This window comes from Mus caroli, unplaced genomic scaffold, assembly GCF_978045245.1.
Source record: "Mus caroli unplaced genomic scaffold, Mus_caroli_1 scaffold_12, whole genome shotgun sequence".
Lineage (NCBI taxonomy): Eukaryota > Metazoa > Chordata > Mammalia > Rodentia > Muridae > Mus > Mus caroli.
The window spans coordinates 108,773,166-108,790,821 of NW_028227267.1; the positions used below are offsets into that span (position 1 = coordinate 108,773,166).

A 17,656-nucleotide genomic window follows, 5' to 3' on the forward strand; every position below is an offset into this window, starting at 1 on the left:
ACAAAACTAAAACCACCTGCGAGATGTAAGCACACAGCTTAGTAATCAAACACTTGCTGAACATCATGTACAACAAGACCAAGATAGCATAGTCTGTAGTTAGCCAAAGAGCAACTCAAAGTTTGTGTTTCCTGATGCTAGGGTCAAGGATATATGAACTATACTAAGAACACTTTGTTTTAATGGCAACAGTGTGTATCCAAAAGGCTGTTTAGATTAATATGTGTCTTATAGAAAATTTTTATCTATTTTCAAATCAGAATCATTTGATAATTACCTTGTAACACTACATGTTAATGTCTAATGTACTTGACATAAGAAAATGATTTTTATTTTGAAAGAAACCTTCAGTTTATTATATTATTTAATACTGTGGGAACATTATGTCTGTAGATTATGTACATTTTTAGAATAAATAAATACCTTAGATACTGACAAGCTGTCTCCCAGTTTGTCCAAGATTTCCTGTGTTCTGAGGTTCAATGTTGTTGACTTGATCAATATCTTGGGGTATTCAGGTAGAAGACTGAGTTAACCATCATAACAAACAGTTAACCATCATAACTGTCTGATGAAGTCAGGTCTGGTTAGCTGGAGGAATCCTAGAAAGAAAAATCTGGGATTCAGACAAAAATGTGGAAAGTAGAAACACTCCTTAAGATCACCCTCTGCAACACATTCCGTGAACTGGTAAGCAGCTGGTGGCCACTCTGCACACTCTCCCTTGACCAAGCCCGTGCTGTCAGATTCCATGACTATCTCTCATGAAGATGGGGAGACCACACACTGTAGAGCAGCTCTAGCTCCAGCCTCAGTCACATTTAATGGTATGGATCCTCCTGGGCCAACATTGTGTTGCATAGCATATCTCACAGCTTATAAAATTAGTATGAGAGATGATGGCAAAGGAGAAGTTGGACATTTTTAACTAATGGTTTTCATTTAGCAGAAAAGCAAAGGCCACACAGCATTTTCGGTCCACATTCCTTTTGATAAACCAAGTAACTGGGGATGTCCTGCAAATACTGTCATTTAGGAAAGCCAATGAGTGAGATAATACATAACAAAACATTACTCCAGTACATGTACATTTATAAAAATAATAACAAAAAAGAACCTGAGAAAAAGAGAATCTGATTCCCGTGATGTTTCTGAATAACTCTGGCTAAATTCTGTCTGGACAAAACAGTGAAGAGAATCTTTTTTATCTTTGTTATACAGAAACAAAATCATTACTGATTATTTAATTTTATATGTGTGCTTTAATGCAGCAGAAAAGCTACAATCATTCTATCTTATAGAGGCTAAAAGAACTGAGAACTGGCCTAGTGTCACATGAAAATTCCTCTAGTTGTCTTTCAATTTCACTAACGGTTTAGAAACAACAGAAGGAAATGAGAAACAAGTTAAACCAGACCAGCTATACAATCAGTGTAAACCAAGAGTACAGACTGAAGCAAAGGTAAACACCTTTGTGTTTACCTTTGATAAAGGTAATCACAATCACAATCACAAAGGTAATTAGCCAGAGTTATTCAGAAACATCACGGGAATCAGATTCTCTTTTTCTCAGGTTCTTTTTTGTTATTATTTTTATAAATGTACATGTACTGGAGTAATGTTTTGTTATGTATTATCTCACTCATTGGCTTTCCTAAATGACAGTATTTGCAGGACATCCCCAGTTACTTGGTTTATCAAATTAGATTAGAATTTGATAAACCATTCTAATCTAATCAAATTAGATTAGAAAGACAAAAATAAGGAGCATGAGAGAGAGAGAGAGAGAGAGAGAGAGAGAGAGAGAGAGAGAGAGAGAGAGAGATGACAAGAATCACAATAAAGGATATTTTTAAAAAGCACAAAGTTTATAAGTGGATTGAGATATACTGATATTGTTTAGACCCAGCAATGATTGCAATATAATTGGCAATGTTAGAACTTTATTTAATGGGTGATATTAAGAAATTACTATTGAGTTTTGAAAACAAAAATAACACTTAAATGAATCTTTATCTCAGAGACTAGGCTGAACTACATGTCAATAAAATAATGCGTTCGTTATATTGAGTTCAAAGTAAACTGCCAATTGAATGTTTAGAAGATCAAAAAATAGTTGCAAAAGTTTGAAGGTTAAAAAGGGCATAAAACTTTGAGTGTTGGTATTTTTTACTTAAAAATGTAAAAAAAAAACATGTATATATCATTTAAAGAAAGTATGTGTTGATAGAGATGATCACATGCAATTTTTACCATAACCATATATTTTAAATAAAATCCAATTACATAAACTTCTATTTTCTCACTCCAAGTATTCCCATGTCTTCTTTATTAGTTTTACACACACACACACACACACACACACACACACACACACACAGAGAGAGAGAGAGAGAGAGAGAGAGAGAGAGAGAGAGAGAGAGAGAGAGAGAGCCTGCTGAATCTGTTTGGGTTGTTTACATACTTATGATTTTATGACAGACTACTTTATATCTGATAAGAAAATAGGGACTTGTACCTGGAAGAGAAACTTCTCCTCATTTTAGCATTATTGGGTGTCAATAATTGTTTAAGTGTGAGATTTCAACTCTGTTGGATTCCCCTTTTCCTCCTTTGCATGTTGATTGATGTCATCGTTCGGGCTTTCCATTTATTGGAGACATAATGTCCTAACAAACTCCTTGGCACTTTGGCTTTTACTGTATTTCTGCCCCTGTTCCAAGACATTCCTTAGGCTTTGGGTGCATCAGTTGTGTTAAAAGTAATCTGTTGGGACTCATTTTCTCCATGACACTTGATGTCTGTGTAGTGTCCAGTTTTGGTTTTCTATAGTGGTCTCCATTTGCCATAAAGAAAGACTTCTTTGAAGAAAGATGAGAGCTACATTAACTTCTGGTATAAGATTGCACTTTAGCATGTATCCTTAAATAGGATATCTCCTTCAAATCCCATCCTTCTGGGCTCAGTGCACCAGTCTGAAGAGGTGGCAGAAAGACTAAGACTGGAATAGCCAGAGGCAATGGAGGACACCAAGGAAACAAAACCCTCTATATCATCTAAATCAACATGAGCTAACAAAGGTCCTATGAACTCAGAGACTGAGGCATTATGCACAGGGCCTTCATGGGTCTACATGAGATTCTCTGTGTATATATAAGGGGTTCTGGTTCAGCATTTCTTATGGGATTCTTGAGTATGTGAATCACTATGTCTGAATCCTGTGCCTTCTCTTGGGCTTCTTTTCTCCTCCTTCTTTTGTCCAATTCTTATGACATAGTGCTTGTGTTATCATATGATATTTATTTTATTATTATTCCTTAGAAGCCTGTTTACTAAGGAGAGACAGAAAGGGAGTGATTCTGGATAGGAGGGGAGGTGGGAAGGAACAGAGAAGGACAGAGGGAGAGAAAACTGGACTAAGGCTCTATTATGTAAAAAAAAAAATCTATTCAGTAACAGGAAAACATTAAAAATATATTTAAAAATCCTATGATTTATAGTGTGTTATTATATCCACTGACATATAGGTGCACTGATAGTTAATGTGGGGGTGTGCCTGTGATGGGTAATATCAATTATCTCAGATGTTAGCTATACAGATAACAAGTTACAAATGTTGGAATTTACTATAATAAAGCTAAAAGAAAATTAAGCCTAGAAAATGCCATATTATATGTGAGGAACTATTGACTCTAAATTATGTTTGATTTGTAAAAGTTAAATATCACACACACACACACACACACACACACACACACAAACACACACTTGTATATGCTTAGGATGTAATTCGAAATTATTCTAGTCCAATAAATGATAAGACAGGATTATGCACACTTAACCTAATAATTTAGAACATCAAATTCTTTGGGACATATCCTGGTATAAGCAGAAGTCACAATTTATATTTCTTTTCACTTCTTGTTCTTTATGTTTTGTATTTTAATTTAACCACAATATTCCTCTCTTCCTTTTCTATTTCCTCCAAATCCTCCTATATAATTATTATTGCTGTCATTCAAATTCAAGGACGCTCTTCTTTATCAATTACTATTGCCTGAGTATAGGTAATTGTATACACATATATACTCTGACATTTATCCTGCTAATTCTATAAAAACTTACTTGAATGTATAATTTCTAGGCTGACAATTTGGCACCAGAAAGCTAGTTGGTATGGTTTTTGAACATCTCTCATTGCCAAGTTTAGTCGGTTGTCTGTATTACTTTGTGTAGGCCTGAGGCCTTCTGGCTTTTGGCACATAGCTTGGCATGTTGGATAGTCACATTAGTGAGAATTACTGGATATACCTTCTGATGTGACCAGGAGACACAGTTGTATAGCAAAGCCCTTGATCCTCTGGCTGCCATCTTTATTCCCTCTCATCTACAATGTTCCCTGAGCCTTAGGATCAGGTTAAACTTATTGGCACTGGCTTCTACATCATTAATTTAATATTTTCATTAAAATATGATTGCATCCCTTCCCTGTTATCCTCCTTTCAACCTGCCTCATGTCTTATTTGCCCCTTCTGAGCCTTTTCTCCCACTATCTCTCAAATTGATGACATCTTTTTCTTTAATTACTATTACACATAGAAGCATATAAATATATACATATCACCTTCTGACTCCATTTTTGTTGGTTGAGTGATTATGATTTCAGGGCTAACCATTTTTTTTACAGATAAATAATTAGGAAAATCATCTCTTTGAGGCTAAATCTACCTCTCTCAGCAATCAATAATGAGCTTTTGAACAATTTTCAGATTACAGAGATTAAATATCCATCATGCACTTTACATATCCTGCTTAGAGAATCAACAAATGGGAACTCATAAAATTGCAAAGTTTCTGTAAGGCAAAAGACACTGTCAATAAGACAAAAAGGCCACCAACAGATTGGGAAAGGATCTTTACCAATTCTAAATCAGATAGGGGACTAATAACCAACATATATAAAGAACTCAAGAAGGCGGACTCCAGAAAATCAAATAACCCCATTAAAAATGGGGCTCAGAGCTAAACAAAGAATTCTCACCTGAGGAATACCGAATGGCTGAGAAGCACCTGAAAAAATGCTCAGCATCCTTAATCATCAGGGACATTTTTATTTTTAGGATGTTTACTTTTAATTTCATCATCTATTGACGAATGAAAATGGTGTTTTATGCCTTCAGAATATAGCTATAAAACTTCTACTTCATGATATCAATTATAAGATTGGGTTAAATAATTATGAGAAAAAATATTATTTGTACTCTCATTCTTTAAATTTTAATCCAAGGATGCTTGGGGTCTAGCTGTATTAAATGAGCAGAAATTCAAACTTTTTTCCTTTACATTACTTAAATTCTAGTAGAGCTTTTACAGCATTTATTATGGGAATAAGAAAAAAAAACTAGAAATAAACCTAAAACAAAACTCTTATTAAAACTATGCCAGGAGCAGGGGAGAAGGGATAGGGGGCTTTAGGAGGGGAAACTAGGAAAGGGGATAACATATGAAATGTAAATAAAGAAAATATCTAATAAAAATAAATAAAGAAATAAAATAAAATTTAAAATCTTATAAAGAGTAATATAAATCAAAATTAGGATGAGAATATCATAATTATAATATTAAAGAAATTTATGCAAAGAAACTATGCCTAAAATGTTATTTCTGTGATTGCATTATTTAATGGATTTCCATGCAGGTTTCACTTCAATATTGTTTCTTAGAGTGAAGCCAGAGAAACTGATGGGACCCCATCCGGGTGTAACATAATAAGCACTGATCCCTGTCATTTATCCTGTTGTAAAATATCTTCTTAATTAATGAAAGTTAATTTCCAAATGATGTACTAATATAGCAAGAATCTCATGGATTGTTACTATTTATCATAAGGAATGTGTTGTTCAAATTTTACATAAATCATCATGAAACCAAACTTCTTCACCTTTTCCTATTAGTCACCTTCCCATACAGTTGAAAGTTTTCAAAAGACTGGTGTTCATTCAAGACCACAAGATTAACCTTAAGAATTTTCTGTTGTTGTCATACACCTTAAGTTAAAATTTTTGAATGAAAACCATAGAGAAAACTAAAATGGTTGATTCTTATAACAGTACAAATATGCAATTTCACACAATTTTTAATTCCAGAAAAATCTGAATTAACACCAAGAAACTCATAGGAAAAAGTTTAACAAATGAAGTCACTTGGAGTCGTTTTCAAATAACCAATATATTTTAATTTTAAAAGAAAAGATTCCTATTGCTTTCTAACAGCTGACTTTAGGCTCAAAACTATTCCTTAATTTTGTGTTTGTGATTATAACATTATTTATATCCTCCTTTTTCTACTTCAAAATATTATCAGTTACCTGCTTTGCTCTCTTTCACAATCAAGATCTCTTTTTATCAATTGTTTATTATATGCATACCTATCTATACACACATGCACACACACACACACACACACACACATCCTTAAATATAACTTGCTATGTCTATAATGCTAACCATGTCTGTTTTCAGGGATTTTTGAAATAATCCTCACATAATTGAATAAGCTGCTGGTAAGAATTTATTCATTTAAAACTGTGCAATTACTGGGGCTGTTACAATAATTATCAGAAACAATATCCCAATATTTGCCAAAACATTAATTCTAAAAACGATGTGTTGTCTATCCTGACTTGTTTTTATGATAATTTTTAGTGTATGGCCGATTGTTACACTCTAATTAGAAAGAAGAACACAAAGTGTGAATAATAAATATTGAACAATGGAGAAACTTTGGTGACTAGAATACATAGAAGATAAGTTTGAATCTTGGCACCATCAACAGAAAAATTCTTCAACTTTTCTAAGTTTGAAATTGTATTTTCAATAAGTAATTAATTTATACTATTTGTTCATAAGTACATTAAGTTTACATTCAAAAATATTAACTAAACTTTCCACAGCCTGCTTTAACCAGATTTAAACTGGACTTTTATTCTGGTGATATGATTCTTATGTAATTTTAAAGTGCACAATTCTTATATCACAGTAAGTCAAAAGAACAAAGCATGAAGTATTTGTGTATTTTTTCATCACAGAACTATGCAAAGTTTCTCCTGAGCAAATGAAAAGCCAATATAAAATTCATTGACGTATAAGAGAAAGTCTTTTCAGAAAACAGGGAACTCAAACTTCAGAGGTTCCAGTGTTAATTACGAAGTTGATTTTAATTTACAGACATGTATATTTTTTTGTGTCTTAAATTTCATTGTATCTGTGTGTGGTGCTCCATGACTTTAGTTCTAGCACAGAAGAAGTGGAGGCAGGTGGATGTTGGTTTGAGGCCAGCCTAGAGCACAGAGCAAGTTCCTGGTCAAAAAGTCAAAAGCCAATAAATAAATTATTTATTTATTTATTCATTTATTTTATTTTAAGAAATTGTGTCTTCTAATCAGCCTGACAGGTTTCTACTCTCGTAGGACCCAAGACTGAAAAGTACCAGAAGAGAACAAGATGGACATGGAGATGTTGGATACCGATAATTGAGATGAAGGTGATAGAAACGGAGATGCTAGAGATCCGGATACAACTGCAGGAGATAAGAGAGAAGAATAACAGTGCGACAGAACTCAGAATTGAGAGCTTTTTGCTGTGTAGCTCTGAATGCTGAGAGCTTTTTCCTCAGGAGTTCACATACACACGAGTACTTCCATACTCTTCAGCAACCTATCAGTAAATTGTAAGACATGATCAATGCCATGTAAATTATTTATGGCATTTTAGTGAAACTTAAATAACATATTCTGCTTCACTACAAAATACAGCAGGGAGTGCTTTTAAAATGCCTGCTAAAACTCTCTTTTTTTTATAATTGTGACTTTCCCATGAGAGCTGCTCCCCCTCCCCCCACTCTATCCTCTGGCATAAACACAACAACAACAACAACAACAACAATTTTAATTTTAAGGTTTTTAAGTGCCCTTAAATGCCCCTGTATATAAAATTAAATTCAAAACTAGATGTGATAGCCAAATTTCTCAATTAAAAAAGTGTTAGAATCATAGATTGTGACTCATATTGGGCAGTACAGTGGTAATTGAGCTGTCATTTTTATCATTGATCTGTCTTGCTGGCCCTATTATGTATATTTTTTAAAGATTTATTTTTACTGTCTACATATGAGCATTTTGCCTGGACAACACATGTGTGCTATGCCCACGGAGAACATAACAGAGTACTGGATCCCATGGAACTGTAGTTATAGGATAGCTGTGGGCAGACATATTGGGGCTAGGAGCCAAACCTGAGTCCTCTGCAAGAGTGACCAGTGATTTTTATCTGCTGAGCTGTCTCTCCAGGCCCACGAGTATGCAGTTAAACAAAATATCTCTTTGTTTAATAGATTATCCTCATACACAGCACCAATGCTGTAAGGAACCCACAGTAGTTGGACCCATGCTGGCTTTGTCCTTAAAAATCCCAAGCAGAAATGCAGCTCAGGAGTACAGAAAAGCTGCAAACACCCCTTCCAGGAGCATCCCTAGAAACGTTCTCACCTGCTCCCTTGCAGGCTCACAAGCCCCTTATACAATTCTTTCCCCTTGAATATAAAGTGAAAAACTCTGGAAATGGGAACCTGACAGGGTAATTCAACTGACATCAAAGATAAGGGGGATAAGAAGTGGGGAGAGGGAAATTATACAATCAACAGGGGAAAAAAGGCCGAGATGGGGAAACTCTTGCCTCTTCTTTCAATCCTTTTTATTTAATCTTTTATTTATTTATTTATTTATTTATTTATTTATTTATTTATTTATATTTTTTTACACTCCAGATTTTATTCCTCTCTCTCCCTATCCTCCAGCTGGTCCACATCCCATACCTCCTCCCTGCCCCATAAATTTTGTGCTAATATGGCCTCAGTGGGAAAATATGTGCCTATCCCCAAAGAGACTTGATGTGCCATGAAGAGGGATTCCTAGAAGGGACTAAACCCTCTCAGAGAGGAAGGGAAGGAGGGCGGAGGGAAAGGATTATGGGATGGGGTGACCAGGAGATGGGGGTGAGTGGGATATAAAGTGAGTCACTAAAAACAGAAAATAAAAAATACATAAAAATTTTCACAAACTATAAAAAAAACAAACAAACAGGTCTGTATTCGTTAAATGCTGACCTACTGGGTTTAAATTACATTTAAATTATAGTGAAACAAAGTGCTTCACAGAAAAGAAACAAATTAGCACCACTGGCCTGTTTCCGGGAGAAGTCACCTGGGAAAAGCATCACCTGTATTCCTTTGTTAGACTCCTTGGACTGTAGTGATAAGCTATGACAAGGACAAGAACCCTTTCTTAGCTCTAGAGACCAACATATCCAAATGAAGGTATGCTGTGTGGCTGAGGTTGTAATCCCTAAACCCAAGAGGTAGTAGCAGGGTTAATCAAATCAATAGGCCGAGTCCTTCTATGTGTAACTTTCATCCTGGGGTACCTGAATCCCTGCTTCAAATCAAATGTGTGAGTAAGTAAAAGAATAAATAAACTTAATGTTAGAATACATTGCATATATTTTATCTTTATCAAATAAAGAAAAAGGATGATAAAAAAGGAATGTGTGCATATCATTGGTTTTATAGATTACACATACTTATAAAAATTATATTTATTTTATATTATTTCTATAGTACATAATGCTGTTAGGAAATAAAATGACCATGACATTGTTAAAAAGAAGTGGATGTATGTGCATTAATGAAGTGTTCTTATTTTGAGTGGTATGTAACTTTTCTTTGTATAAGCTAAAGAGACTGTACTTGCTAATCCTTCAAAGGCTATTGGGCCTGGGGACATAGCTTAGTGACAGAGCTCTCCATTCACATGTTGACTTAGTCAGGGATACCCTTGTTATGATGAAACACTAATACCAAAACAAACCGAGGGGAAAGAGCTTATTTGGCTATTTCCATTCATCATTGGAAGAAATCAGGACCGGAGCTCAAGCAGGTCAGAAACCATGGAGGTTGGAGCTGATGCAGAGACCATGGAAGAGAGATTCTAACTGACCCATTCCACCTGGCTTATTCACACTGCTTTCTCATTGAGAGACCAGGAGCAGGAATACCAGCCTTGAGATGGAAGAATCCGAAATGGACTGGGCCCTTCCACATCAATTAAGATAAAGAGAACAACTTGCAGCCAGACCTTATGAAGGCATTTTTATTTTCAATTGAGATTTCTCTCTTTTTAGCTTGATCCACCTTGGGTCAGGTTGACATAAAGCTAGCCAAGACATAAATATAAGGGCCAAAGTTCTATCTTAAGCATAATCAATCACAAGAAGAAGGAAATATAAAGCTAGAGACCATTCTGCAGTAAATCTCCATATAAGTGAATGTCAGTACAATGTCCATACAAGAGAATGAAGTCTGATTAAAGGTGATCTATACAAAAATAGAGATAAAATTAACAGCAGAACAATAAAATGGTATCAGCAGAAAAGAAAAATATCCACAATATAGACTCTTCTAAGTGAGAGAATGTATATATTTGAAGAGTGTATACAAGTACATAGAGAACAAAAGAAGAACAAAGCACAAGAAAACAATACAAACACATTCACACATAAGAAACACAAATTATGCTCCACTACATTCATAGCGGGCTTATTATAATAGCCAGGAGCTGGAAAGAACCCAGATGTCTTTCAACAGAGGAATGCATACAGAAAATGTGGTACATTTACACTACTCAGGTATTTAAAAAAATGCCTTCATGAAATTTTTAGGCAAATGGATAGAATTAGAAAATATCATCCAGAGTGAGGTAGCCGAATCACAAAAGAACAAACATGGTAGTTACTCACTAATAAGTGGATATTAGCCCAAAAGCTCCAAATAACCAGGATACAATTCACAGACCTCATGAAGCTCAATAAGAAGGAAGACCAAAGTGTTGGCGCTTCAGTCCCTCTTAGAAGGAGAATAAAATACTCACAGGACCAAATATGGAGATGAAGTGTTGAGCAGTTGCTATACTGAAGGGAGTCAAGGCCAGGAAAATCACACACAGAGCTGATATTCATGCACACTTTAAAACTTTGTTTTCAAACTTTGTTGTTTTCAGAACAGAACCTGTAGTAAATATATTGTTTTGTTCTCTGATCTTTGAACACTGGATTGGCACACATGCTAAAGAGATTTTTTTAATATCTATTTTCTGCCTGTGTTTATAAAATCTAAGCCAAAAATATCTGCAACCTTGAAAAAAAGTTCTCACATAGCACTCTTTTGCATACAAAGTGCCCAACAGCAAATTCCTATAAAATCGAACTATATAATTAAGCAAAATATCAAGGCTTAAAATATTTTCTTCCAAGAAAACATGTTTTTATATTTTAGCATTGAAGTTATATTCTTCCTTTCGAATTTTCACTTTAAGAAAGGTATTTTTTAATTGATTATGACCTAATTTTTTATGTATTTTATATATGTAACTGAAAATAACTTTGGAGCTACTGTCATAAGTCCAAAATGTTTGATAGAACTAAAAGTGGAATCCTCATGATGAAATAATGGAAAGATAAAATTCATAAGGCAAGGAGGAGAAATGTGATGGAAGAGCATTGGAAAGAACTCTGCAGTAGTCAGAACGAATCGTATACATGTGCCCAATTGTCACTGAAAAAATTCATTAGTATTTTAAAAACTTAAAACTTTTATATGCTTAAAATATAAATTCCTGTACTACATAAACTATATAAAATGCAGAAACAAAGGATCCTAACTATATTTATTTCCCTTTAAGTAGAATTTTTTAATTCACATAATGTCAGTATATGCATACACACTGATATTAATAAAAATACACTTCAGCAACATTCAGAATTGAGACATACATTTATACTGCTTTACAACTGCGATACGCTAATAAGTTCTAACTTTGAATTCTTAAAAGCTTAAAGTGACTGTTCATTTTCTATAAATGTATCCATCATTTTCTTATCTAAATATTGACTTTGATGTTACAGACACATTAATATAGTCAAACCACATACTTATCCCACAGACAGTTTAATAACTTCTTTACAATTTCTCTTTAGCACATCAAAATATGTTTTATGCTGAAACTTCACTTAATAACTCAAACAATTTCATGATTTTTGACATTATCAACAGAATAGCACAGTGGAATTTTCCATGTGCTACAGGTAGTTTTAATAAATTTCTTCATGTGTGGATCTGTAGTGGATATCATCTGAAGTGCTGTCTTTCAAACACTGTCAATTTTAAATTCCAGTAAACAAAAAGAATTATTTAAATCTGGAAGCCAACATTCACTTAAGCTTTGGGTGGATTCTTGGGTGTTACAAATCCACATTTAATTAAGATCAACAATTGCCTTTCTTTAAACAATGTCTATTCTGGGGGGAAAAATCTTGCAGATCTTATGTTGCATTCTTCAATGCTTTCTTTGTCACACAGATACAAACTACAGGAATGCCTGTAACAATTACCAATATTACAATAAACTATTTATAGTAACCACTAACACTTATTCAGTTATTGTAACATTCTAGAGATGGTTTTAAACAGTTTGTGTGGATTATCTCAAAATTAACTCTAAACAAGTAATGTAAATTGTGTTAGGAAACAGAAGCACGAATTTAGCTAAATTAAACAAAATTTTAAATATTTAATACAATATGAAAAATAGCATTGGAAACTCATGGAATGTTCATAAAAACTTCCCCACTGAATCATTATATTAAATACATTAAGTCACTACATTAAATTTTGCTTAGTGTAAAACAAATATCCATAAAAATAATTTAATAAAATAAAGCATTATATATTACATTAGATTTCTGTTTGGTCCTTTTATCTATTTTCCTGAAGACATTTGGAGGAATGCCTGCTTCTCAGTTGTCTCCTACTTATTGTGAAAGAATATTCAGTAAGAAAGTGGGAGCAGGAAGCTGGGAAGCCAGGAAGCTAGGCAACTGGTCTTTGAAAGTTTTCTCGAAGACAATGAACAAGCATTGGAATCAGGAACTCACAGCAGCTGAAGATGCTATAATGGATTTGCATTTGTACAACAGTCAGTTATGAATGCCGGGTGGCATAGGAGTCATAATTCTACTTCTCATTGCTGATCTCTGGTCTACTGATAGATTTAGAAACAGAGAGAATCATTGGTTTTTGTTGTATACCAACTGATAACTACACCAGGATCCAGTATTGATTCTATAGTCAAACAGATGGCCTTGGGTTAACTAAATGGTTAACATATCATGAATCAGAAAAGTGACTGGTTGAGATGTAGGGTGGTAGATAGTCATGGCAAATAAGCAGAGAAAGACAGAAATCATAATATAGTATACACACTATAATTACTAACTAACTAAGTTCATCAAAACAATAAGCATAAAATATGAAGTTTGATAACATAATCTAAAATATAGACCTATTATAATGTATTAATTGGCATTAGACAAATACAGATTAATCAAATCGTAGAAAGAAAACTAACATGCAAAAGTTATTGTCTAAATTATAGAAATTGTAGGACACACTTATCACAGAGAAACTTTGTCTACAGTAAACTAAGCTTGGCTAGACTTGTTTGTACCAGTGAGAACACGTGTTTATGACTCTAGCTTTATAATTTTCCTATGAATTTATTGCTCACCCTATGGAAAGGAATTCTACAGTTATCCACGTACATTACAAACATAATATATTCAGTACCTGATAATCATATGAAAATTATGTGAAATGTTGAACAAAAAAAGAAAGAAAGAAACAGACCATAGATCCTGTGAAATGTAATGTGTGGTTTCTATACAGGGGTTTTCAGAAGAAGTTATTAGCTTCACGTAAGCATGTTTCAGATCACCATATACTGATATAAGAGTAAGAGAATTGGGGGATCCATATAATTTTCCAACAGTGGGAGACTGAGCTTTACGTTGCAATCGTGCTGCCTGTTTCTTTATACGTGTGTGTAAAAGCTGGAGAGGCACACCTAGGAAGAGCACTGTCTACTCTTCCAACAGATCCAGTTATTTTCAAGTCCGAACTAGTAGCCAATAATCATCCATAACTTTACTTCCAAAAAACCTGAAAGCCTTCTCTGGCCTCCTCAGTCATTTCACACACAATGTGCACAGATATGCATGCAAATAAGGCACTCATACACATAAGAGTAAACCAATAAATCTTATAAAGAAACAAATATGTAATACTCTTTCTTTTTCATTAGACCTAACACTTATGAAATTCATTTAAACTGACTGTATTTTTTGTTATCACTTCTCATGATAACAAATTCTAAAATTAACATAGAGAATGTTCTAAATGTTGTTACATTTGAATGTAGCTATAAATAAATTGTTTAAAATAAAACTTAGTAATTCGCTAAATATACCAAACTAGATTTCTTCATCCAGACCATATTGATCTTCACAGTGAATCGGCAAATAAAAATCTATCCATTTCAAATGCATTCCTCTGCTTAAACCAACCAACCAAACAACCAAACCTGAATAGATTATGGTTTAATCTACTTACTCCAGTTTGGAGTAAACTGGGCTAAGCTTTTACAGAAAAAGAAGTTTGAAATTCTCATTTAAGATATTCAGATATAAAAACAGCATGCAAAGCTATTTTACAAAACATAATTAAAAGTCTGTTATGACTCTAATCTTTTGATCTCTATGGAAACATAGAATATACGAGTAAACATTTTCAGGAAATTAATCATTTCACCTGAAAAATCTGAAAATAAATTGCATTGCATTATTGCAAACCAAAAATCTTACTTGCAAATGTAACTTCTTTTTATATGACTTTCCTAAGCTATATAACACCTTTCAGAAGATAATTTATTCTGCTCTTTATGTCAAGTGTAATAGAAACACAAAATACTTGCACATGGGAGCGATTCCTCGGATTTTGACTCTCTCACCTTCATATCTAATACTTCTTTGCAGAATCTAGTTTATGTTGTAATTTCTATGATCCTAAAACTTATCCAACCACTGTCAGCAGGTATCTGCAGGTGTTTGCCTAGAGAAAGTTATTGACAGTTTATTGCAACACAAAGTTCTTTCTTTGGCAGTGGAAATTAGCTACAAAACCACAGCAGAAGTGATGTTCTTAGGCAATGATGTTTCACAAGCTGTGAATGCTTAATTATTTATTACTGGTCAGGTCAAGACTAAATATTTTTTCTGCAATGTATTTCCCATAGAAGAAATGGTTATCCGATTTTAGTTTCTCTGAATCTTAGGTATGTGCAGGAAACACTAGAGCAACACCATATGTCTTGAGGGCATTTAACTTCTGAGAGTTGGGAAGGCTGCTCTGAGAATGCACTCATTGCTCTTTGACTGGGAGTTTCTGGAAAATCCCCCAAGATGCAGCCTCTAGTGCTGCAGCAGCAATATCCATTTGCATTAGAAGGAGGTCAGAAGGTCATAGATTCTCAAGGTGGATGTGTACATGTACTCTTTGCATGATGTTTTAGCATGTATGTATGTACAAAGAGATAAAAGGCAGAAAGGAGAGTCAATAACAATTTTATTGTGCATAGTTTTCATTACATGAAAATTGACAATATGCCCAATTTATCAATGCTCAGTATACTTATCAAGAAGAAATACTGACATAAATACAGAGAAGTAAGTCCTGGGCCTTTCAGGGCTATAAGAAAAATTTCTGAGCTCATGAAATCATGTTCTAAAATATTCATGTAATGGATTTGAACTATGTTCCAGATTTTCATATGCTATATATAGAAGAGTAGGCATTATTCTTCTTTTGATATCATTATTGATATTATGGAGTATATATGTAATGATTCTCTGATTTCTACTTATTAAATACAAATGGACATCAATGACTACTTAAACTCAAACACAGCAAAAATGTCATAATATAGATATTTCAATAATGTTTTACATCAATGTGTGTGTGTGTGTGTGTGTGTGTGTGTGGTATTTCAGCACTTAAACAGAGGTCAGGAAAAAAAGAGTAAAATGTGGTTCTTTATTTCTACCATGTTACCATATAAATTCCAGGGAATAGAATCAGGTAACTATCTTGAAGATAATCATCTTTGGAGCACAGTCTCTCAAGATACCAGCTGGCCGTGCTAGCCAGGGAACCAAGTAGGTAATCTTCACTGTCCATTCCATCCTGCAAGTCCACTTCCAGAGTCTTCACCCTAGTAGCAGACTACCTGCAGGGGCTGTCTTTCCTTTCTTCCTCTATTCCCTAGTGACTTCAGAGATCTTCATGGAAAAGCAAGCCTTCCTCCCTCCTTTGGTTACTCTCACATACCCACCATTCTAGCCCATCTGAATTACTTCATATCAGCTCCCAATGCCTAGAAACAAGATCTGCCTGAGATCCCAATTGCCACATTTTCAGTAACACAGAATCACTCACTGCCTGGTACGGTACAGTCACTTCAAGTTCTGAAGATTCAGAGAAAAGAACAGGAACCAAGCAGTGAAAAAAAAAGACACAAGGACACACACACACACACACACACACACACACGACAGGACCAGGTAGTTACACCTAGATATCCAATCACCTGAAACAAAGATGCCCAGCCACCATTCGAACAATACTGGGAATAACATCTAGGACAACTTGTCTCTTTTAGAGCCCAGCAACTCGGCAGTAGACTCTGATACAGGCAATATAGCTGAAACACATGACAAGGGCTTCAAAATAGCCATAATGAATATGTTCAAGACCCTTAAAGAAGATATGAATAAAATCCATAAATAGAATCTATAAACACACAAGCACTGGAAGGAAATGAAGAAAAGAGTTTAAGGCATTAACTTGGAGATATCATCAATAAATAAAACCTAAACTTGCATAAAATGAAAACCTTAGGAATTTGAAAGAAACTTAGAGCCAAGCCTCTTCATCAGAATAACAAAGATTGAAAAGAGAACCTGGCACAATAAAGGCAAGGTAAAATAAACGATTAAATTAGCCCAAAAGAATATTAAATTTAATAACAAAAGATTCCTGGCACAAAACACCCAGGAAACCTTGGAAACAATGATAACAAAAAATTTCCAAATAATATGAATAGAGGAAGAAGAAATTCAGGTCAAAGACACAGAAAATAATTTCAACAAAATAACAGAAGAAAAATTCAAACTTACAGAAGGATTATCAAGGTACAAGAAGCATATAACCAAATAGACAGGACAAGAAAATAAATTTCCCATGACACATAATCTCAAAAAAATAAAACAAAAACAAAAACAAAAAAACCAAACAAACAAAAACTCAAAACCCCAAAATCACTAAATGTTCAGGACAAAAAAGGAATGTTAAAAGCTTAAAAAAAGGGGGTGGGACAACCAAGTAACATATAAACATATCATTATCCTTAATCATTTTTTTTACAGTTCAGTCATTATCCTCCTCCCTGTCTGCCCTCTGATAGTTTCTCATCCCATTCCTCCTCCCCCATATCCAAGAGGGTGTACCCCCTTGCAGCTCCACCAGCCCTCCCAACTCCCTGGGGCTTCTTCTTTCACTGAGACTAGACAGGCAGACTGCTGCTGTCTATGTGTCAAAGGGACCTCATATCAGCTAGTGTGTGCTTCCTGGTTGGTGGCTCAATGTCTGAAATATC

At 34.3% G+C, this 17,656-nt stretch overlaps 1 long non-coding RNA gene across 1 annotated transcript in view; it reads right to left on the bottom strand.

Moving 5' to 3' along the window:
* The window catches only part of LOC115029219 (uncharacterized), a 255,453-nt gene that overhangs the window by 209,087 nt on the left and 28,710 nt on the right, over positions 1 to 17,656 (bottom strand). The window contains exon 2 of the long non-coding RNA XR_015044705.1: positions 424 to 602. This is a non-coding gene — a long non-coding RNA (uncharacterized LOC115029219). The remainder of the gene's footprint in view (positions 1 to 423; positions 603 to 17,656) is intronic.